General features: G+C 35.7%; 1 long non-coding RNA gene and 1 other non-coding gene across 3 annotated transcripts in view; both read right to left on the bottom strand.

The window, feature by feature from the left end:
• Positions 1-559: 559 nt before the first annotated feature.
• LOC128777682 (uncharacterized) overlaps positions 560-25879 on the bottom strand; it is a 47566-nt gene continuing 22246 nt past the window's right edge. Inside the window, exons 2-3 of one of the 2 annotated variants that reach the window (XR_008422975.1) lie at positions 11166-11236; positions 560-1973 (exon numbers count right to left, since the gene is read on the bottom strand). This is a non-coding gene — a long non-coding RNA (uncharacterized LOC128777682). Of the gene's footprint in view, positions 1974-11165; positions 15834-25879 lie in introns of those variants that run through there. The other variant, XR_008422974.1, reaches the window with a different exon arrangement.
• On the bottom strand, positions 4106-4211 carry LOC128777868 (U6 spliceosomal RNA). Its single transcript, XR_008423185.1, has one exon. It is a non-coding gene; the product is annotated as a U6 spliceosomal RNA (small nuclear RNA).

Genomic DNA, 25879 nt, shown 5'->3' with positions numbered 1-25879 from the left:
CACTCTCAAGGTAGATCACTCACTCAATCACTTGGCTGGCAAGTTGTTTCTCATTATTATGAAGAAGCCTCAGTTCATTCTCATACATCCCTTTCCATAAGGCTACTTGAATGTCCTTACAATAGGACAGATGGCTTTATCCAGAGTAAATGATCCAAGAGAGGACAAAGTAGAAACTGAAGTATTTTTTATGACCTAGTTTTGAGAATTATACAAAACCAATTCTACAGTATTCTATTTTTCACACAGACCACACACGATTCAAAGCGGGGGGAGTACCACAGCCAGATGCAAATACTAGAACTGGAACATAGGGGGCCATCTTGGAAGCTAGCTCCCACACTGCCTTCTAGTGATAGAAAATAGATATTAAACACAAGAAGTATAAATAAAGTACACAGTATGGTCAAAGATGTTAAGTGCTATGAATGAGAGGAAAGAAAAAAAGACCACAGTTAGGGAATGGAGAGAGCAGTTTGCAGTGATAGTCAGTGTTGGCCTTATTAAAAAGATGATAGTTTTGTAAAGACCTGAAGAAAGGAATTTTATAATGCTGATATTCTAATAATATACTGCCATATTTTATTTATTTCAAAGAGTATCATATTTTCAAGCACAGAATCAATTTGATGTATTAAGAAAACATATTTCTTATTATGTCTAAGGCTACATACAAAGCTTATAAAAGCCTCTTTCCAAGGATTTGGTGTTCACAGGCCTTGTATAAGAGGATTACAAGTTAGTAGTAAAAGGATTTACAGTGATTCTTAGTGATGTTATTTATTTGTAAATTCTTAACCATTTTTAAAAGTCATTGAGCTATTCCTCTTAAAAAGCAGCATCTAATATTTGAGGCATACAAAACAATGTATTTAACTAATAAAGTATAATAACACTTTATAAGATTTATTATATTTACTTTCTAATATTTACTCATATTTTTGTATATACTGTTTTTCACTCAAATTTACTTTATGTACCATATTCCATTGTGTGGAGAGAGCACAATTCATACTTTCTCTGGTCAATAAATGCATAGTTCCAGTCATCCTTGCCATTAAAAATAATCATTCTAGGAAAATTCTTAGACAAGCTTTTATTTTTTTTTAATATAATATATTGACAAGTTAGCTAACATACAGTGTATACAGTGTGCTCTTGGATTTGGGAGAAGATTCCCATGATTCATCACTTACATACAACACCCAGTGCTCATCCCAACAAGTGCCCTCCTCAATGCCCATCACCCATTTTCCTGTCTCCCTCTCTCCCTGTCATCAGCCTTTAGTTTGTTCTCTGTATTTAAGAGTCTGTTATGGTTTGTCTCTCTCTCTGTTTGAAACTATTTTTCCCCCGTCTCTTCCCCCATGGTCTTCTGTTAAGTTTCTCAAATTCCACATATGAGTGAAAATATATGATATCTGCCTTTGACTGACTTATTTTACTTAGCATTATATCCTCAAGTTCCATCCACATTGTTGCAAATGGCAGGATTTCATTCCTTCTCATTGCCAAGTAGCATTCCACTGTATATATAAATCACATCTTTATCCATTCATCAGTTGATGGATATAATTTGGCTATTGTTGAAAGTGCTGCTATAAACATTGGGGTACATGTGCCCCTATGAATCAGCACTCCTGTATCCTTTAAATAAATTCCTAGTAGTGCTATTGCTGGATTGTAGGGTAATTGTATTTTTAATTTTTTGAGGAAACTTCACACTGTTTTCCAGAGTGGCTGTACCAGTTTGCATTCCCACCAACAATGCAAGAGGGTTCCTGTTTCTCCATATCCTCATCAACATCTGTTGTTTCTTAAGTTGTTAATTTCAGTCACTCTGGCCAGTGTGAGGTGGTATCTCAATGTGGTTTTGATTTGTATTTCCCTGATGATGAGTGATGTTGAGCATCTCTTCATGTGTCTGTTGGCCATCTGAATGTCTTCTTTGGAAAGGCACTAGACAGGCTTTTCTAAGGTAGACATGAAGTAGGTCAAAACACCATTTATAGTAATAATAATAATAAAGATAGATACCAGGAACAAATTTAACAAATATTTTACACCTTTCTGTAGACAAATATAAATCCTCATTGAGACAAATAGAGATGTATACCATATTCATCAATTGACACAAAATTTCAATTCTTTTTAAATTAATGCTCTTTAATTGTAATTTCAATAAAAATCTTACATAGTTTCGAAGAAATTTCACAGCTGATTATAAATTAATTTGAACGTATGAAAAAATAAGAACAGCTAAAAATTCTTTTAAAATATTTATTTAATTAGTTTTGATAGAGAAAGAGAGACTGCGTGCACAGAGATAGGGCAGAAAGGATCCAAAGCAGGCTCCACGCTGACAGCAGAGAGCCTGATGCAGGGCTCAAACTCATGAACCGTGATATCATGACCTGAGCTAAAGTTGGACGCTTAACTGACTGAGCCATCCAGGTGCCCCAACAGCTAAAAAATTCTTAACAAAGAAAACAAGTAAGTTTTGGGAACTTTTCCTATCCAGATACAGTAGAGTTCAAAACCACCTGATTTTCATTATATATAATGATTACTTTTTTCCTTAGGTAGATTTATCATTCTGGAAGAAACAATCAATATCAAATGCATGTCAACATCTTAGTCTCATTGTATATCAAAATTGCAACTAAAAACTATTAAAACTCATTGTTAGTGTGTAAATTTTCCCTTGCTGGGACTAAATAACTACAAAGTAAAATTATTAAATTAATTTTATGTATAGGTTTTAATGATTTTTATCAGGGATATTTGTTTAATTTACAATAATAATTGACTGATGGTATTCTGATAGCATTCCCATAGACTCGTCAGAATCTTTTCTCTGAGGTGACTGTCAGTTTCAAACTGTGTGGTTTGAGAGACCTAAATGTCTTTGATCACATCCTTAAAGGATGTGGGAATAAGAACAAAGCCTAAATTTCCTATACACGGATGCCAGGTCCAACAGGAGCTCTATCACTTCACCTGATACATGCTTTGTTCTCTTCCCACCATAATAGGATCAGAGATTGTACTAAAATATTTTGATTTCTCCTCTAGCCAGGCACAAATTCAATATGGTTGCTTAATAAAATTTATTGTACACACTAATTTATAATAAAGGAAATTTTCAATCAGAATATAGCTTTCAAATATACATAAATGGACATGAAAATGACACATTTTCCATTGGCTTACAGGAAGAACATAATAACTAATGTTCCACTTCACACATTACCCATCTTAAATTTTATAATTTATGGTAGTAATATTTGCTTTTTGCCTCAAAAATGTTTCCCCTTTTTCTTGATTTAATTACTTTTTCTAGGAAGCCTTTCTAGGAACTCACTACCCTCTCTTTGTGTGATGCTTTTGTAGTTCCTTATTCCACTAAATTGTTCACATGACTGTTTTTCCTTACAGATTGTAATCTTTTGAGAACAGAGATGGCATCTTATTCATCTGTGTACACAACCAACTGGAAAGTAAAGGGCCTTCCTCACAAGGAATGTCAAATCCTTGAACTGTTATTTCTGCTACCACATCAACCATGATGTGTTTACTTTCATAATCAATTCTTTCACAGCTTCCATCTAGTTTTACTTACAGCCTTTTGAGGGTTGTTTTTCAGAAAATTATTGCATAACCTTTTGTTCACACCAATTTATGATGTCATTGGCCCATGCTACATTTTACTTAATGTTTCCCATATGTCAAGCACAGTGCTAAGTACTAGGTATATAAACATGAAGAAGACATAGCCTACCCTTAAATAATTCAAAGACCAGTCATACAGAATACAAAAACTAATAATTACAGTGCAATACAGTGCTATAACATAGACAGGAACAGAGTGATCTAGAAACATACATTTAGTGACTGGTTCTGGCTACTTGAGAAAAGATTCAAAGAGCTTAACAGATTGGCAGATGTTGCTACATAAAGAAGAAGGAAGCAAATTTGAGGAAGAATGTATGCAAAGACATGCAATCAAGAAAGGATGAGGCAGGTCTCGTGAATATGGAGCTGCTGTCAATGTTCGGAACACAGGGTATCTGATGTGGAGAGAAGAAATGTTGGGAAGTTGGTCAGTAAACTAGAACAAATCTTAGGGACCATGTTGTCCTTGCACAGGAGCCATGCTAATCTTCTTTATATTGTTCTAATTTTACTGTATGTGCTGCTGAAGCAAGCACTTAGAAGCAATGTTAAGGAATGTATGTTTTATCTGTGGTAACATAATGCTGGAGGCAGGATGAGGACAGGTTTGGAGGTGAGGAAGTTTGTGGCAGAAGGACCAATCAGGAGGCTTTTAAATCTTCTAGAGAAAACATGAGGTGACCTTTCAAATGGTGGAGGCATTGTGGGGCACAAAGATTAATTTGGTTGATGTTAATGAAATAAACTCAAATGAGCAAAATAGAAAGAAGAATCAGTAGGATAGAGAAGCTAAGGGTGATTCCTTGTTTCTTCTATGAAACACTGAACATGAGAAGAATCTCTCTAGGTTTAAATAATGTTTGGAGTGCCTGGAAGACAAACAGGCAGACATGTCTAGTAGATAATGCATCTAGAATTCAAGAATAAATTTGCGACTCACTGATTAGAAGTTTTCCCCTTATATCTGGTAATGAAAACCATGAAAGTAGATCAGATCACCCAAAGTTTAAATGGTAAATAAAAACTAAAGACAGAAAAGAGTAGAACTTGAGTCATCCACCAATATATAAATAGTGACCAGACAGAGGAAAAGGATCCTATGAAGAATCCCAAATAGACTAATCGAAATGATAAGTAGAAGCTGCGAGAGAATAGGAAATTACTGTTGAAAACTGCAAATCCCTCATATGAGAGAAAAGCTTAGTTAAATTTGTCAAATAAGAAGAAACTGCCATGAAGGTTGGAAAAGCCATTCAGGGAAGGGCAGGAGTCAGAGACTCAATAACCAAAGTTTGAGGACATTAAGTATTTCTTAATAAGAGTGATACTGAAAGGAAGGAGAGATATAAGTGCAGTCATTTGAGCAGGATAATGGAAGCCTGTTTGTTTTTGTTTTTGTTTTTTACAACCTGAAAAGAAAGAGGTAAAAGAATAGGCAAATTTTTGGTAGAGAAAATAGACAAGATAATGGGATAAAATCTCTTTATAAGTGATGGGAACTGAGATACTGGTGTATTAGTTTCATACTGATGTTGTATCTTGGTAGCCTACAACAACAAAAATTATTATCTTACAGTTCTGGAGGTCAGAAGTCCAAAATGGGTTTTATCAGGATAAAAAAATCAAGATGTTAGTAGGGCTGAGCTCCTTTCTGGAGGCTATAGAGGATGATCCATTTGCTTGCCTTTTGAAGCTTCTAGAAGCTATCTGCATTCCTTCGTTTATAGCTTCATCTCCATCTTTAAAGCCAGCAGCATGAGATCTTCAAATCTCTCTCTCTCTGTCTCTCTCTCTCTCTCTCTCTCTCTGTCTCTCTGTCTCTCTCTCTCTCTCTCTCTCTCACACACACACACACACACCCCTCAACTTCTGTTGTCAAATCTTCATATCGCCTCTGACTCTGACCTTGTATTTCCTTTTTACAAGGATCTTGTGAGCAAAGTGGGCCAACTCAGATAATCCAGAACAATCTCCTTATCTCAAGATTCTATACTTAATCATCTGCAAAGTCTCTTTTGTCATATAATTTTTTTTTAAGTTTTATTTATTTTTGAGACAGAGAGAGACAGAGCATGAACGGGGGAGGGTCAGAGAGAGGGAGACACAGAATCTGAAACAGGCTCCAGGCTCTGAGCTGTCAGCACAGAGCCCGAGACGGGGCTCGAACTCACGGACCGCGAGATCATGACCTGAGCCGAAGTCGGCCGCTTAACCGACTAAGCCACCCAGGCGCCACCTCTTTTGTCATATAAAGTAAAATATTTACAAGGGCCATATATGAAGATGTTGACATTTTGGGGGGAGCATTATTCTGTTTACCACACCGAGTAAGAGTGAGTGATTAAACTAGGAAAGGAAAATCAACTCCTCTTCTTTTAATAGGAAACAAGAAGGAGACCAGAGTATATGATGTCATATTCAAGTCAGAAACAAAGTTTGGAACTGGTCCTGTCTAATGGCCATATTTTCTTCTTGGCAGCATTGGGAGGGTGAAGTATGCCATTGACAAGAGGAACACATTTTTGGAAAACCCAGTAAAGTCAGTTGCAGAGAACACGATAAAAAAAGGGGAAGAGACCATGAAGAAGCATGCAGGAACTCCAGTGGAGCTAGAAAGCATAAGACCTATGTGGAGCTTATTGACTTAACTTGGAGATTTGTCCAGCAACACTTTGCAGCCTGGGAACAGAATCAAAGAAATGAATAGTTGGATTCATCAAGTGATGATGTCTGAAGGGTGGCTGTAGTTGGGAAAATAAGGATAAATGGAAGCAAGGATTCTGGTGAATATATATTATCATTGAAACCACTGATCCTAGCATTAGTCTTGGTCAGATTCATTCTTCCCTGATTTTGAAATTTTGTAAAAATGTATTTAATATACAAGCTATGTGTGTGTTTGTGTATGTGTGTATGTGTGTGTGTGTATGTGTATATGGGTGTGTGTGTGTGTATGAGAGACAGAGAGATTCCCAAGCCTTGGAAATGCAAATTTCTTAGCTATAGCATTGACAGATCAATATCCTTATGTATTCAAATTACAAAATCATGTCAGTAACCAAAGTAACTTGGTGGAAGCTGAAACATAAAAGTAGATTAGGATGATTAATAAAACCATCCTCATTCTTCTAGTACATCATATTAAATTTTTCTGAAATCAGTTTTTGACTGGCTGATTAATTTTACTGAAAGTTTGTTTAACAAAGTTTAAAGCAAATCAGCAAATAGAGTTTTCCCACTGGTACAGATAAAAATATAATTTACTACATAATTATTTTGTAATTACTTTGTCATCAGATATCTTTTATGAGAAATTTAACTCTATCTCCCATGTAATCTGTTCCATTTAGTTTAACTCTGGGTGTCATTATTCACATTTTATCAGTTATAATTCATTAAAATATTATGCCAATTTCATTAGCAGGTCAAAGCCTGTCAGTCAACATTCTAGAAAGCTACAATCATTTCATTATTGAACATTTTAATTCTAAATTTCCCTAACTAGGAATATACTGGCAAGCTCTTCACCCAGTATGAAAAATATTTGTGTTTAATTTGTGTTTTTTCCTTAAAATATTACATTATGTTTTGTTTATTTAACTACCCTACTACTTTCCCATTGTTCTTTTCTTGGCCTCATTTGCACAGACAACCAAGTGGATCTAATTAATTTAGAATATTTTAAACCACTTAGAAAATTAGGTGCATGTTAAAGTCACATAAAGAACTTTACAAAAATACAGATAGTGATGAGATCATTAAATGTTTTTGAAGATAAGAAACGCCATATTCAGTGCCCTAGATCAAGATTACTCTTATAGCAGCTGGCAGTAGATCAGAGGCAGGGACTCCAGACAGGAGCACATTCCCATAGCTAGTGTGCTAAGTAATGTAGTCCTAAACCAAGACTATGGCCATAATCATGACAAGATTATTAGAAATGGAAGAGAAATAGATAAAATAGGTCTCAAAGAAGCTGCCCTAACCATCCCACAGAGTTGTTCTGGAAACAGTGTGAAATTACAAAGGGAAAAAGTTAGAAAAGTCACAATTCTTTACATGTCTAAGTCCTCACATTATTCATTATGTAGGAACCCATTTCTCTCTCAGGGCTCTGTGCTTCACCGGAAAGGTTTTGTGAGAGAAGAGTTCATGCAAGCCACAACAAACTTCTGTAGTCAGTATTTATAGCCTGCTTTTGCAATGGGATATTAAGTATTTTTATTACCTCCTTAGAAAAATTATTTACATATTATCTTTTTAAAAATGAAAGCTGTTTGGGAAAAATATTTGTGTTGTTTAAATGTTTACATATATAACATCCAATATTATGCTCTGAGCCATTGTCTTTTTTTTGGAATAAAATTATGTGCCAGTATTCATAAATTTTGATAAATCAGAAAAGTAGCATTTCTCATTTTTTCTGCCATTTTATCCAAATGAATTAGTAATAAATTCAAGTTAATAAAATTTTAAAATGCAGCATAATAATAAAAGTATTCAATATTTAAATGTGACATCGATTTTTACTATTAGAGAATAAAGAAATGAAAATATACCAAAATTAGTTGTATCTAATGTCCGTGTTAGTTTTTCATCAAGTTTCCATGTCATGGAATTTTCCTTATTGTCCCTTGTTAGTGCTTATATCTGAGAATAATCTACTGAGTAACTATGACTTTAGAAGTTTGAAACTGAATGAGGGATAGTTAAAACATAAGGCATTAAATTTTGTGAACGATTAGTCAACAGATAATTAGTCATATTGGCAACAACTGCATTCACAGGGTATAAATGCCAGACAATGGCTGAAATAAGTGTGTTTCAGAGAATATCAGCTACAGGCAATCATTGTTACTATAGTAAACAAGAAAAATAAAACTGTATCACATTGCAATGCTTATTCCCAGAGGAAAAAAATACCTCTTATATGCTTATATACATATCAGATATCAAACCCAAATAAGCTACTTTAAATGGGCACTCAGGATTCGCTTTTAATTCAGCAAGAAGGTGCCACTGCAACATTAATATACAAAATATTTACTCACCTCTGCATACATTAATCTTTTTAAATTTTGATAAACATCACTCATCATCAGGGAAATACAAATCAAAACCACCATGAGATACCACCTTACACCTGTCAGAATGGCTAACATTAACAACTCAGGCAACAGCAGATGTTGGCGAGGATGCGGAGAAAGAGTATCTGTTTTGTATTGTTGGTGGGAATGCAAGCTGGTGCAGCCACTCTGGAAAACAGTATGGAGGTTCCTCAAAAAATTAAAAATAGAACTACCCTGTGACCCAGCAATTGCACCACTAGGCATTTATCCATGGGATACAGGTGTTTTGTTTCAAAGGGACACATGCACCCCTTGTTTATAGCAGCACTATCAACAATAGCCAAAGTATGGAAAGACCCCAAATGTCCATCAATGGATGAATGGATAAAGAAGATGTGGTATTTATATATAATGGAGTATTATTCGTCAATCAAAAAGAATGAAATCTTGCCATTTGCAACTACATGGATGGAACTGGAGGGTATTATGCTAAATGAAATTGGAGAAAGACATATGACTTCACTCATATGAAGACTTTAAGAGACAAAACAGATGAACATAAGGGAAGGGAAAAAAAAAAATAACATAAAAACAGGGAGGGGGACAAATCAGAAAAGACTCATAAATATGGAGAACAAACTGAGGGTTGCTGGAGGGGTTGTGGGAGGGGGGATGGGCTGAATGGGTAAGGGGCATTAAGGAATCTACTCCTAAAATCGTTTCACTATATGCTAACTAATTTGGATGTAAATTAAAAAAATAAATAAATAAAATTTAAAAAAATAAGTAAAACCGTAAAAATAAAATAAAATAAAAATAAACTATTATGAAACTATAAAAGAAGATAAATTATAATAATAAAAGAGTATGGGTCATTTTAAGTTAATTTATATATATATATATATATATATATATATATATATAAACAGTGGTGCCTGAGTGGCTCAGTCAGTTAAGCATCCGACTTTGCTCAGGTCATGATCTCACTGTTCCTGGGTTCAAGCACCACATCTGGCTCTGTGCTGACAGCTCAGAGCATGCAGCCTACTTCGGATTCTGTGTCTCCTCTCTCTGCTCCGCCCCCAATTGTGCTTTGTCTCTCTCTCTCTCTCAGAAGTAAATAAACATTAAAAAACTTAGAAAAACATAAACTAAATAAATTCAGAAAGTAATTTTCTTATTTTACTAAGGAGTCACCATCGGTTTCCTTTGAGTAGCCTCTCCATTAGTACATTTAAAATATAATAAACAGGGGTCCCTGGGTAGCTCAGTCAGGTAAACGTCAGACTCTTGATTTTGGCTCAGGTCATGATCGCACAGTTCATGATTTCAGGCCCCACACTGGGCTCTGTGCTGGCAGCAAGGAGCCTGCTTGAGATTCTCTGTGTCCTGTCTCCCTCTCTCTGCCCCTCCCCTGATCATGCTCTCAACAACAAATAAAGAAACTGAAAAAATATAATAAACAATAAATATGTATATATAATAAACAAAAATTTGACTAATATTTTCAGAAGTATCTATTCCAAAATGAGTTTATTTATTCTATTCTATTATATTTAGAATATAATTATATTATAGAGTTTATATATTCTATTTATTGTGTAAGTCCCTTTTAAACTGAGGAAATGAAGAACATGTTTTCCTAAAATATTTTTTGCTGATTTTTTCCCAATCAAATTAAGATTCAGCTATATTGAGAAGATAACTCTTACTTCAACATATTTCAAAATGGACACCAGAGACAATATCCATAATCCTGTTGGGTTTCACATCAGTTTATACTTTTAAGATTATCTCATGACTTTAAAGTTGAGGTAAACCTGTGTAATACATACCTCACACTTAAAAATTGGTGATTCAATCATAAATGTCTTCATTTTCCTGATTTTCATTTTGCTGTTTACTACCTAATTAACCAATAGCATTGCATGAAATATTTAACATAATTACTTCTATAAAATACCTCAGCCTAAAGTAAATCAACCTAATTTACAATTCCAACTTCATCCTAAACTGGGTATTTGTGAACTTGAATTATTTTAAAAACTTTTTCTAAATCCTAATTGGTTTCATTGTAGATAGCAAGGGAATAGAAGTTAAATTCCTTATATTTCTACTTTCCTCAGTCTCTCTCTTTAGCTACAACTCAATCTTTCTCTCTTGAGATAGTCCTAGAAATGATACAGAGATGAGATAATAATAGAGCTTTCCTTCTATTCCCAGAGGTGGTTATATTCTGACCCAAGAGAAATAGGAGAGTTATCACAATAATTCTGACTTTTTCCAAACTTCTTTTAAACTCTGAAGAGAATGACAAATAATAAACTCAACAACTCCAGAAGCCAACTTAGTTTACCTAATCTTCGATAATCAACTTGACAAATGGTATTTTCAGTATATTTAATTGTATAATTATGGTACCTTTTTTTCCATTTACAAGTCAATGCATTCAGCGAGCATGTGCATTTTTCTTTCCAAAATATTTAGTTACTCTAAAGAAAAAAAGAGACGTATTAGTGTATGAATTCCCTCTGAAATTTTTATTGCTTTTCCCATTACTCTTCTTAGTTATAGCTCCAAGTATGAAATTATCTACTCATCAATATATTAGGCAAAATTCAACCTAACTGGCACATTGAGAATAATTCACAATCTGTTGGATTAAATCACTGAAACTTTTGAGCAAATAATAATTAATTCTCTTGCTACAAAGAAGCACAAAACACACTTTCCATTGTAAACATAAAGGAAAGAATATGGTTTTAGATCTAGCCAGACTTGGGCAGTGACTTTAGGCAGTTTACTTGATTTTTTTGGACATCAGTTTTTTCATCTTTAAAATAGGGATAAAATGTCTACCTCGTAGGACTAAATAAAAATACACCTTGTGTCTGACCCATAATCATATTCAATAAATAAGAGCAGAAGAGGGGGAGGAAAAGGAGATGATTATTATGATGCAGCCATTACTATCTGAAGTCAAACAATCCCATTCCCTCCCTTAACCTCTCCTTCATTCACTCCCCTATCACTAAAAGTACCTACTTTCCTCAACCTTGGCCTTTCTCACATAACTGTAGAGTTTCTCAAAACTAGTGGAGTCTCTCTAGATTTGTAGACTCTTGACTTAGCCTGATACTAGTCAAGAATTTGGCAGATTCCAAAGGGTCCAACTATTTTTAGTTAGAGATGGAGGCCACATTAATAGAGTTCAGCCGGCTTCACCTCCTCCCTAATATGATTTAGTGCTAATATTTGGGGTGCAATGATTCAAAATGACTGACAATATGGTGCGCCTGGGTGGCTCAGTCAGTTAAGCGTCCAACTTCGGCTCAGGTCCTGATCTCGCGGTTTGTGAGTTCGAGCCCCGCGTCGGGCTCTGTGCTACAGCTCAGAGCCTGAAGTCTGCTTCAGATTCTGTGTCTCCCTCTCCCCCTGTCCCTCCCCTGCTCATGCTCTGACTCTGTCTTTAAATAATAAATAAACATTTTTTAAAAATTCAAAATGACTGACAATATGAACCAAGTCTAGTTCCCTAGAAAAGGTCAAGCTGACTATGTGTATTGTAATATTTTATTTGTTCTAGCTTCCTCCTAGACTCAGAGAAGTAGGATTCTTTGTTTTCCACAAGGAATCAATTCCCTCTACAAAAGCATTTTGGTTGCCACACTGTAGGTGGATATTAATTACTTTTAGATGTTTTGACTACAGATATTTGTCTCAATAGACTCAGGTAGATATAAACTCAGCTTTACAAGGTCCATTCTTTTCCATGCTAGTGGACACTATGCAGGCCTACACTCCTCAAAATTACTATGGCCTAAGTCAGATCCATCAGGAAATAGTGAGACAGAGATGTGTTTGCAAGAAGGTTACTGAGCAAGGCTCTTGAGACTAATACCTTTGAAAAGAATGCAGGAGGCCACAGTGAGCAGAGGGAGAGGTTAAATCACCACGAATGTGAAATAAAGGGCTCAGCTGAATTGGCAGGGAGATTTGGAGGTAGACTAGCCTTTTAGAGTCATCCAGGATTAAAGCAGAGTCCTGGCCTTTTTTCATCCTGCATTACTGGTTGCTTCCTTGGAAGAGGCTTTGCCCTGTGTTGCTGAAAGCAATTGCTGGGGAGGCACTCAGCTGTGAACAGTTGGTAGCCAACACACCTGGCAGTTTGAAGAATGCTTCATCGTAAAGGGAGGTGTGGATGGTGCACTGCAAAATTCACTACCTACTGCTAACCAACCATCATTTACTTTTAGTGCTTCAGAATAAAATATTTTATGGAAATTGGGGGGGAAAAGCATATATATTATGATGAAACTGTCTTTGTCATAGTGACATTTCAGTAACTTTACCAGGTGAAAATATAACAATCCTTTAAAGGGAGTATTTTTCTTTTATCCACACCACAAACTGGGGCTTCAGGGGCCAACCTGCAAATATAACAACTGATGATCACAGGCCTTGCTATTCTACAGCATTAAGGATTCCAGAGAGAATACTGACCAACTAACAGCAGTAAGAAGGCTGAGAATGGTGAATCATAGTAAGTTGAAGACGTGTGGAATAAATCAGGCCAGAAGTGCCTGAAAAATTGCAGGCAGTCTAGATTTTAGAAACTAATAAACCTAAAGACAATAGTGTAAACTGTGTCATAACTTGGTACTTACATTGGTATCTACAATCCTTATTCACCAGCAGCTCTTTCTACACCAGTGTTTCCCAGTGGACTCCTCCTGTGCACCAGTCTCAAAGGATAGTCATGAAAGGAAGTTCTAGGTCCAATGTGATTGGGAAACTCACCATTCGAAAATCCCCCTTTGAGGCTGCAGTGTTTGTTAGGATATTAAAGTCTCAAGAAGTCAGTCTGCCCACTTTTTTTCACCTCATCATTTTTCACATTCACACAGTTATACCATCTTTTTTCATGGAACCTTTATTATTCTAAAGAAATCATGTCCTGGAGAAATGAAGCTAGGTCATCCTTCTCCATATAATTCTAAAATGTATTATGGAAAAAAAATACTTCAATTAAGAAACAGTCTGCTTTGGGGCGCCTGGGTGGCTCAGTCGGTTGAGCGTCCGACTTTGGCTCAGGTCATGATCTCGCGGTCTGTGAGTTCAAGCCCCGCGTCGGGCTCTGTACTGACAACTCAGAGCCTGGAGCCTGCTTCAGATTCTGTGTCTCTCTCTCTCTCTGCCCCTCCCCCGCTCATGCTCTGTCTCTCTCTCTGTCAAAAATAAATAAACATTAAAAAAATTTTAAATAAAAAAAGAACAGTCTGCTTTGGGGCACGTGGGTGACTCAGTTAAGCGTCTGATTTCAGCTCAGATCATTACCTTGCGGTTTGTGAGTTAAAGCCCCACATCAGGCTCTATGCTGACAGCTCAGAGCCTGGAGCCTGCTTTGGATTCTGTGACTTCCTCTCCCTCTGCCCCTCCCCGACTCTCACTCTGTCTCTCTCTCTCTCTCTCCCTCTCTCTCTCTCTGTCCCTCCCCCACTTCATGCTCTGTCTCTCAAAAAGAGATAAACAAACAAAAAGAATTTGAAAAAAAAAAAAAAAAAAAGAAACAGCCTGCTTTGTCAGCACAATCAAAATATACTCTTGTGGATATCTTTTACTGAAATTCCTCTAGGAAATTTAGGCAAAACACATTGCAACTTCAGTGTCAACAAAATACTATTTCTGTCAGTGAGTCACATGTATCTACATACTTATTTTCTTACCTATTCAAAATAATCCAGTAAAACATGATTCACTTTTTCATATATACTAACATTAGAATGTCTATGTGTGTATCACTGCAGAAAAAGCCAGAAAAGCCAGAAAGGACTTTCTTAGTTGAGATGGGATGCAGCCAAAATAAACTGACAAGACCTTTCTACATGCCATGGCATGGGCAGAGAATATGTGTCACATGGAAGAAGCAGGGCTTTGCAGGGACACGATAAAGGGATCCAATTCCAATTTCATTCCCTATCCAGGTAACCTTGTCCAACTGGTTCACTCCTTTGATCTCAGGTTGCACACATGTAATACAAAGATGACATCATCTATTTTGAAAGTTATGCCGGAAATTAAACAAAATAACATTTGTATCGGGAAATAAACTCAATGAGACCTTGCTTAACAAACAGTACTGTTTTTTACCTAGCCCCTTTTCTTATTCCTGCTAGATGATTCAGAGGAATGAGAGGCAGATTTTTCCAAAAATTATTTTCTTCAAAACCTCCCTTTACTTCAAGTTATTTTTTTATTAAAGTTTTTTACTAATTTATTTTGAGAGAGAGAGGGAGAGATACAGCGAGCACAAGTGGGGGAGGGTCAGAGAGGAGAGAAGAATCCCAATCAGGCTCTCCACCATCAGCACAGAGCCCAGTGCAGGGCTTGAACTCCGAACTGTGGGATCATGACCTAAGCTGAGATCAAGAGTTGGACACTTAACCTACCATGTTAAGGCACCCCCAGATTTTGTAAAGTCATGTTTTTATTGATAGTATAGGCAAGTATAAGAACAGACATTGAAAGGAAAATTATCAGGATAGCATGAATCAGAAACATGATAATGGGCAGCTTAGAGACTAGAAAAGACAAAAGCCTTTATCCAAGGCTGTCCCTAACCTTCTGTCTCTTGAAGGTTTTTGCAAAAGGAGAAAGTCCTGTAACTACTTTATAATTTTGGTATTTTTCCTACAATTTAGACATTTTATCATTAATGGGTAGTTAATAACTATTTCTACCTGCCAATTAACAATAAATCCATTGCGCAGTTTGAATGTCTGTACCCTGACAGCATGAGTGCTCATAATATAAAATGCAAATTAAAAGTTAAAAGTCAGTACTCTTCACTTACCATATTGGCAAAAATCAGAAAGTTTGATAACATGCTGTGTTTGCAAAGGTTGATGTAAACCAAAATTGGTACAACATAGGGAAGACAACTTGGTAACAGTCGGCAAAATCTGAAATGCATCCTTCTTGACTCAGCAATACCATTTCTAGCAATTTATTGTGTAAATATTCTCTCATGTGCAAAACAAAGTGTGTTCCAATGTACAGCACCATTGATTATAATAAAAGCCTAAAAACAGCCTAAATTGTTATTATTTAAGAACTATTTAAATAGTTTAGTACATCTATAAGGTAGAGTAATATTTATTATTAACTGTATACCATTTATAATAATACTAGTCTTCAAGATACATTATAAAGTAAAAAAGCAAGTTAAAGAATATTGAAAAATATAAAATGTATCTACATCCAATAGGCATAGATTATCATCTCTGGAAAGACATCTAAGAACCTGACAGCAGTTGCCTTCAGGGAGGTATACAGTGACTAAGAAGGCCTTACAATTCCCTTAGCTTGACTACACCTTAGACAAGCTAATTCGTGACTCTAGACCCCTGACAACATTTTTCATAAAGCACTTACTTTAGAAAACTTATACTTGTAAATTCTTTATCTCTTTGAGAAGTAAATCTTTTAAAATGTCCTTTGCCTCTTTTTTAACCCAGAACCATCTTTCTCAAGGACCTGGGAGCCATCTCTTTGATATGTAACCATCAAGGAAGACAGCCCCTATCTCCCAGTTTCTATGGGAAGGTAGGAGACTAATACCTAGGGAGGTGACTTGCTCTGAGTTATGAAACTACTTCCTGTCATAAAGAAAAAGTTTAATTTTCCCTTGGGTAAGGTAAATTAGCAAATACAGGTGACCTATGATTTCTCCAGCCCAGATCCAAAAAACTCTCCTACTCCCCCTCCCTGCTCCCCGCCTTTTTTTTTTTTTTTAGTAGAATTGGGCTCAGACAGAGTTTTGGTATCTCTCCCTGTTGCAATAGCCTTGAATGAAGTCTTTGTTGCATGTTTATCAGCTGCAATTTTTGCTTTGACATTGGGATATAGGGTAACCTGATCAAGAGGGAGACTTACTTTCCACTTCAATATCTTTTTGTATATTTTTACATTTTTTCATAAGCATGGATTACCTACCTATTCAAAATGTTTCAATTAAACAACCTAACAGAATCCTTAGTGCAGTCTACAACCTCTGGAAATATAGGCTAAGTTATCCTGAAGAGATTCATCCAGCCACCTTTGGTTTTGAGATACTACGCAAAATATTCTAATGGGAAAATAAAATTTCCAATTAAACAATGTGAACTGAAACTAAAATGGGAACATGTCCTTAATTCCCTCAAATAGTGTTCTTAATACAGAGAAAATGTTTTAGTTTAGTTGCATGAAAATTACAATGAGCTCTTCAATGAGAACTTAATATTTTCCAGAGATGATACATAGACAATTATTCTTTATATCTATCCTATTTGGGTCACCCTAAGCTCAATATATATTTTAACTATTGAAGCCTTCAAGCTACAGGTATACATTCAATCAAGCCATTTACTTTGTGATGATTTGCATTCAAAGCAAAATAAGAAGGGATAAAGATTCATATTTACGAAGTCAATATAATCCATTTTTCAGAGACATATTCTGAAACATACAGTAAGAAAAAAAGTCCTCAGTTTTTATGGTCAGTTATGCTAGTCATGGTTTAAAAGTCCTTGGGGTGCCTGGGTGGCTCAGTCAGTTAAATTTCTGACTTCAGCTCAGGTCATGATCTCATGGTTGGTGGGCTTGAGCCCTGCATCAGGCTCTGTGCTGACAGCTCAGAGCCTAGAGCCTGCCTTGGAATCTGTGTCTCCCTCTCTCTCCGTCCCTCTCCTGCCCGTGCTCTGTCTCTGTCTCTCAAAATAAATAAATGTTAAAATTTTTTTTAAAAAGTCAGGTCCTTCTTTAAGAGGTAAACTTCAAACTCAGAGAACTTAGTAAGCAATTAGTTTGTCAATATTGAGGTTGTTATGTGAGAGTATTTTAACACTACTCTCAGTGGAAAATGGCTTTTTCCTTGACTCTATATTATCATCATCTGTGCTGTGGTGTATTATTTTTATCGCTAATTTTGTTTTTAAAAAAAGAAAGGGTATAGGATAATTGAAAAAGACTTTTAAGTATAATTTAAGATAAGGGAAGAGACAGATGCCCTTTAAATATAATATAACCTTTAATGTTTGATGTGCATACCTTGGAAACCCTTCACAGTGAGAGACGGTTGATTTTTTTTCACTGTCTGGAATTGACTAAAACTGAAAGCAAGCTGCCAACTGGAATCTGCACTACCTCTGGGGCTTCATCCTTTACAACTTCCTCTGAATCCATCCTATATAAAGCATGTTCCATGGATTAACAGCATTGGAATTACCTGGGACCTTGTTAAAGAAGAAGAAATCTCAGGCCCACCCCAAAATTCTTAATCAAAATCTGCACTTTAAACAAAATTTCCAGGTGATTTGTATGCACATTCAAGAATGAGAAGTAATACTCTAGATCTGAATGTCCTCTCCCTTCCTACTCAGCAAAGATTAGCTGTGATAGAGGCTTAAAGAGTTCTTAGACCAAAGAGGAAAAGATCCTATGGTCTCCCTGCCCACAGCCTCTCCCTTCTATTCTTACTGGCATGCCACTACCAAAATGGTCTTCCCAAAATATTGTTTGTGATATGTTCCTCATAACAACTACAATAACATACTCATTTGCAGTATTTTTTCAACTTACAAAGTGCTTTCAGGTAATTTGAGTTTTCATGCTGGACCATTACCCTGCCCTAACTTTCAATGATTCCTAATTGAATATTAAAGAAAATTCAATCTTCTGACCCAATCTGGCCCCACTGACCCCTCCTACCAACTATCTCAAAACCAACCCTTTAATTTGGCCTCACAACCCAGATGTACCCAGCTGGACTTCCTTGTTCACACATGTCTCTTTCTAAGAAATCAACACCATTCCAATTTCCTGAAATGCAGCTGAAAATCTAAAATAGCACCTTAATAGTTCCTTTAGAACTAGTAAAATTTCTGGTCCTTTCCTTCACATGTAAACCTCAAATTCAGAGAAATTAGTAGGTAATTAGTTTGTCACTATTAATAAGTAATTGATTTGTCAATATTAAGACTAAGTTGTCTTAGTCTCTTTCAGCCACTATAACAAAATACCACAGACTGAGTTGTTTGTAAACAACAGAAAATTATTTCTCATAGTTGTGGAGGTTGGAAGTCCAAGAAAAGAAAAGTCCAAGAAAAGACTTCTCATTGTAACTTCACATGGTGAAAGAAGCTAGGGAGCTCCATGGAGCCTCATTTGTAAGGGCATTAATATCACTCATGAGGGTTTTTCCTTCATGACCTAATCAACTCCCAAAGACTTCCACCTCTTAATTCCATCACCTTTGGGGTTTAAGATTTCAACAAATAATGTTGGGGGGGGGGCACAAACATTCAGATGATAGAAAATACCAAATAAATTAATTATAAAATATTTGAAAAAGGCATTTACCATTCTTTGTGATCATGACTGTTGCCTGCTACTTATAAGCCAAATGTAAAATGGACAGAACGAAAACACTACAATATAAATAGAAAATGAAAACAAAATTCAAAATTATTAACATAGTAAAAAATAGGTAAAAGGAAGCATGCTTTGGGTGTCTCAGTCAGTTGAGTATCTGACTCTTGATTTGGACTCAGGTCATGATCTTATGGTTTATGGAATCGAGCCCTGTGTCAAGCTCTGTGCTGATAGTGCAAACCTGCTTCGGATTCTCTCTCTCCCTCTCTCTCTGCCCCTCACCCACTCATTCTCTCTCCCTCTCTCTCTGCCCCTCACTCACTCATTCTCTCTCCCTCTCTCTCTCTCTCAAAATAAGTTAATGAACTTTAAAAAAAATAAAACATAAATAAAATTACATAATTAGCTTAAATGCTGGGGAGAAGAAATAAAAGTATAGTTTTTGTATGCAATTGAAGTTAAATGGCTAAAAATAGACTTAAAATAGATTAAAGTAGACTTTTACAACTGTGAGATGTTTTATGTAAGCCTTATGATAACTACAAAAAAGAAACCTTGAATAGATGCACAACTATAACAAGAAAGGAATCAAAGCATACCACTACTAAAAAAATCAAGAAAGAAATCACAAAGGAAGACAGCAAAAAGAAAAGAGAAATTACAAACAGAAAATGACAACAGTGTACCCTTACCTATCAATAATTTGTTTAAATGTAAATGGATTGAGTTCTCCAGTCAAAAGACACGGAGTGGCTAAATGGATTAAAAAACAGTAGGCAACAACATGCTACTAACATGAAACTCACTTTAAGGACACTCATGGACTGAAAGTAAAAGGATGCAGAAAGATATTCCATGCAAATGGAAACCAAAAGAGAACAGAGTAGGCTATACTTATATCAGACAAAATAGACTTTCAGTCAAAATTGAACAAAAGAGACAAAAAGAAGTTCACTATATTATAAAGGGCCAATTAATCAAGATGATATAACAGTTGTAAATATACATGCACCCAACAATGGAGCATGTAAACATATTAAGCAAACATTATCAGAACTAAAGAAAACAATAGATAGCAGTAACAGAAGGGGACTTTAATACCAACTTGCATCAATGGATAGACCTTACAGACAGAAAAGCAATTAAAAAAAAAAACAGCAGATTTGAATAACATTTTAAACTATATTGGCCTAACAGATATCTACAAAACATTCCATCCAAAATAATTAGAATATACATTATTCTCAAGCACACATAGGATGTTATCCAGGATAAATCACATCCTGGGTCACAAAACAAGTCTTAATAATTTAAGAAAATTGAAATCATATCAAGTATCTTTTTTGATCACAATGGTATAAAACTACAAATCAACTATAAAAAGGAAAACTGAAAAATTCACAAAAATGTATGGAGATTAAACATGTTACTGAATAACCAGTGGATCAAAGAAGAAATTTTAAAAATTCCTAAAATATCTTGAGACAAATGAAAATGGAAATACAGTACACTAAATTTATGGGATGCAGCAAAAGCAGTTCTAAGAAGACTGTTCATAGCTGTAACTGCCTACATCCGTTCCGTTCCGTTCCCTTCCCTTCCGTTCCCTTCCATTCCCTTCTGTTCCCTTCCCTTCCTTCAGGAGCTCATAATCTCTTGATCTTTCCTGTGTCTGTCTGTGGTACTGCAGGTTCTCTACAGGTGTCTCAAGCTGTCTTGCTTTCTTGTTCTCTGTAGCCTGAAGACTTCTAGAGTATGCCAGATCCCATCAGTACTCCAAGTGAGGCAAGACAGAAAGCAATCCCTTGGGAAGCCCCCACAAATCTAGAAGGTTTGATGCATGCATCACTGTCCCCTTTCCCATGAGGAAGAAGTCACCAAACTATATCATTTTTTGTCTGCTATCACATGGGTTCTCTGGAGTAGCAGCAAAATACCCAACTATCTTTTGTTTTTATCAGCTCCTAGCCATCTAGGTCATGCCAGGTTCCAAGAGCATTCCAAGATAGGTGAGGCAGAAAACAGTCCCCCAGTTGGCCCCCCAAAATCTGGAATGTTGGACACATAATCCAACTCTCCCTCCTGTGGAAGAAGTCATGAGTTGGGGGTTTTCTCCTACTTGTTCAATGCTGAATTGGGGAGAACTACAGCAAGTGAATGTGTGCTCAAAGGCACAAACCTTTGTTTTCAGTGACCCCCAATTTGCCCTTTCCTATCAGCACTTAGATTTAGGCAAGATAAACATCAGTCCCTGAGTAGCCCCCCAGAAAGTTTACAAGTTTGGTATATGTTCTAGTCTTCAGGAAAATGCTAGAAGCTGAGAGTGCTCTCAGGGTAACACTGCACTGAACTGGGGACAGGGATTATGGCAACTGATCACCAAGAATTTTCCTACTGGCTTTGATGTAGCTGGTTTTGTGTTCAGATGGAGTGTAAGAGCCTCTTAACTGGTAATTGTACTTCTCACGATGGGAATTTGTCTGTCTATTGTTATTGAATCCTTGTTTCCATGGGAGGAAGGAGAAACTAGAACCATGTTCCTGACATTACTACCCTAATATATTCTGTTATTATTCTACCTTTGAGACGTGTTAACTGAATGTGAGGAGTTAGGACACTCCTCAGGCCACTTGGGCTAATGGGCTGATTGCTAGAGCAGAGATTAAACCTAGGTCTTTGATTCCTAAGCCTTTACTCTCAAACCACTATGAACCACCATCATCATACACAGGGATGTATAAGAGGAAAAGACATGATTATAAAATTTGTTTTAAAAAATAATTATTCAAATCATATCAAGGATGGAAAAGAAGGCAATGTTTGAGATTTCTCTAACCTTCCTCCATGACTTAGTACTCTCTTGCCTAGACTTGCCAATTATCAAAATTACAATAATTACTGGTCTATTTTTTAAACCACCTTTAATAAGCACAGCTCAAGGAAAAGTAATAACTTCAATGTTATTTTCAGTATGGGGCCAAGGTTATTTTAAAATTATACTATTCACATATTCTTAAGAAAGGCTTCTTGCTTTGGAAATTATGACTGGAAAATATGAACCAAAATGTATCTTCCATCTGTTACTGCTAAGAGAAGATAGAACTATACCTCATTTCTCTCTGATGAGTGTCTTAATGACTGACAGGAAGCTCTATTGTTTATACACTACAACTCAAATTCATTTTTTAAAAGACTACCTGATGAGCCATTAGGATCAGAAAAATCTGAAAAATATACTACTTGCTGGAACAGATCATTAGATTCAGAGTGGTCTCCTGATATAGTCTCTTTCCTTAATTCAGGACAATGATTCTATTTTTTTTCCATATGTTGTCTATGGAGCAAAATAAGGATAAATTATCTTATTTCAAATATCTCTAAGAATTTGAATGTAGCAATGTCACCACATTATCAGAATCATATGGAAGAATCATAGAAAGTTTAAAAATATGCCAGAATGTATAGACAAAACAATTTTCTAACATATGTAATATTCAGAATTCATTTCAAATACATTTTAAACATTAAATTTTAATATTTTATTTTAAAATATTTTATCAGTGGATTTACTCAGTGTTTTTCCTACAGTAAAAGAAAATTTATAAAAACCAAGATAACTGGACAGTAAATGCTCATATCTTCATGCAAGATACATCTCAAATTTATTTGGCATTTCGAGTAGAATACAAAAATGGAAAATATTTCCTATAAAGTGAAAATTTTAATAAATCTGATAATAATTAAGAATTCACTTACTCATTAACCTCAACCATCTAATCAGTACACATTTCATTGCCACATATAGTTCAAAGTTCCTCTTTTTTAAAGTTCTGATACCTAATATATCACTTTGATTATGCTCCACATTACAATTTTTTAAATACTAGAAGGCCTTGTTAGCAACATAGATCCCTGAGACCACTGTAAGAGGTATTGTGTCTTAGTCTTAAAGGACAAGCCAGGGACCAATTTTCATTAATTCAACATATACTTATTGAGTGTTTGCTATGTACCAGGCACTATTCGAAGCTTTTGGGGACACAGAAGTGAAAAAACAAACTAAGATCGTGCTCTCATGGAGTTTACCTTCTAGAAGGGGAAGGTATACAATAAACAACATAAGAACAAAAAAACTTAATAGAGAATATGTCAATAATAAGTCTTATATAAGAATTAAACCAGGGTAAAGGGGTTGAGGGGGACAGAGGGAATCCTTCCTGATAAGGAAACATGGGAGTAGAGTTACAAAGGATGTGAAGGAGTGAGCCACACAGACCTCCAGAGGAAGAATATTACAGATAGGAAGTGGAGAAAGTCCACAGACACTGAGATGAGTTACGACTGACCTTTTCATAGGGAGTAGGAGTGAGTTAAGAGAGGTTTTAGGGGCTACACCGTGTACATTTTTGAGATCATAGTAAAGACTTCAGATTTTAATGTGAGTAAGAAGCAGATGAAAAATTTTAGCAGACAAAAATTTTGAAAAATTTCCTCCTTTTCCAAGAGTGGTGACAAGGATGCCATTGGAAACTACTGCAATAATCCAGATAAATGTTAATGGTGGCATGGACTAAGGTCCATTTCAGATATATATAGAGGGTAGAGCAGAAAGGATTTGCAAGGATGCCAGAAAAAAAAAAGAGGGAGTTAAAGATTACACTAAGGTTTCTGGTAAAGGCATCTGTAAATATAAGTTGTCATGTGGTGACATTGGTAAACTATAGAAAGAGCTAATGTATATTTTAGAGGGAAAGCATTGGAATCAGAAGTATTATTTTTCAATTTAAGTTTGAGGAGATACTTTTAAATGTTCACATACGAATGATGAATAAGCATTTCATGTCTGACTGATATTCAAGAAAGACATCAAATTAGAGATAAATATACTGGATTCATCAGCATATTACTGGTGTTTAAAGCACCATTAAGAGGTCAGGAAGATAAGAAAGTAGCCAAGGAGGTTAGAGACAAACAAGGATAGTGTGTGTCCTGGAATCCAAGTAAAGAAAGAGTTTCAAGGATGAAGTTGTGATTGTTTGAGCCAAATGCTGCTGATAGGTAATCTAGGATAAGAACCTGGAAAAGATTTGCCAGATTTGGTAACTTGGAGGCTGTTGATAAACTCCACAAGAGTAGTTTCAATGGAATGGTTGAGACAACATTCTGAGTAGAGTAGGTTCAAAAGAGAATAGGAGGGGAAGCAGTAGAGGCAATCAATATGGATAACTCTTCAGGGTGGTTTCAATTTAAATGGATCTGAGAAATGAGATAAGTACATGGGCTAAGACATGAGATCTAAAAGGGTAGGTGGTTTGTAAATATTTCATTGGGAATGATCTAGTCAGGTAGGGGAAAGTAAAGATGAGAGGAGAGAAGGGAGAATGGTAGGAGCAATGTAGGTTAGAGAAGATGGGCACCAGTGTACAGAAAAGGGGTGAGCCTTAGATGGAGCATAGTTCATTCATATTTAAAAGACTGAAGGCAGAGCTTGAGAGCACAAATTATATAAGTGCATGTAGTTTTGGTTTTAGAAGATGAAACTTTTCTTTCCTGCCTTTTTTTTCTTTGTAAAATAACAAAGTTATTAACTGAGAGTGAAGAGGTGAAAGTGGAGTTGGAGACTTGATGAAAGAGGAGAAGGTACAGACTAATTGTCTAGAAAAGTGGAAAAGTGAATTGATTAGGGAAAAGTGGTAGGATTTCTAGGCAGCACTAAGGACCTCTTTATAGTTAGTCATAAATTTTATCAATTTTTTCCCCAGCCATGTTGAGTTTGTGTGATGACACAGAGAATGTCACGCGGAGACAGAAACAGAGGTTGTATGATTCATCTACAAGCCAAGGAATACCAAAGGTTGCTAGCCCTCACAAGTAACTGAGAAGCACATAATGGATTCTCTCTCATAGTCCTCAGAAGAACCAACTCTGCCAAAAATGTGATTTTGGACTTCTAGCTTTCAGAATTGTGAGAAAATTACTTTCTGTTCTTTTAGGCCACCCAGCTTGTGATACTTTGCTATGGCAGCCTCGTGAAATATAGGTGGTAAGGACAAACATCAGTGAATTCATAAATTTGGATTGGATTTTTCTCTGAACATATGAATTTTCACTTGCAGTTACAAAATTTTGCTCATCAAGTGCTTATCCTAAATGCAGCCTGAAGAATGCCCCAATCATCTTAAGAGAACTATTATTTGTAAATTCAAATTTCACTGTGTGCTTTCTCTTTTGGATCTTTTCATAACAATGTATTATAAAGCATCATTCCCATCCCTGAAGTACCTCACTGCAAACACTTTTTTATTCTTCTTATTCTCACTGTTTGCCTCCTGTCTTCTCACTGTTTACTTCCTGTCTTCAAATCTGTTTTCTATACTTGATGAAGCATTTCCTTACACGACTTTTAAAAAACTAAAATGATTCAATTAATAAAATATGATCATGCATTTACATAAGAGCATTAAACTTATGTATGCAGTACCAGTAGAATTCATATGCTATTAAAATAAAGTTACTGAGGCTAATAATCTAATAGAGATGAAAAATTTCTATTAACAACACATAATTCAAAGTGATACTCTAAAATCCAGAGTGCAAATTCTAATTAGCATCCTATAATTCTGCTACAAAATCATTGGCTTATTAAATTCAGATATCAGCTTCATCTTGCTAACAATTCATGCAATAAATTCTGAGAAGCAAGATGTATAAATTCAGGCTGA

This window comes from Panthera pardus, unplaced genomic scaffold, assembly GCF_024362965.1.
Source record: "Panthera pardus isolate Hobbes unplaced genomic scaffold, ASM2436296v1 HiC_scaffold_17, whole genome shotgun sequence".
In the NCBI taxonomy this organism is placed as follows: Eukaryota; Metazoa; Chordata; class Mammalia; order Carnivora; family Felidae; genus Panthera; species Panthera pardus.
This window is presented reverse-complemented; position numbering and strand designations above follow the sequence as displayed.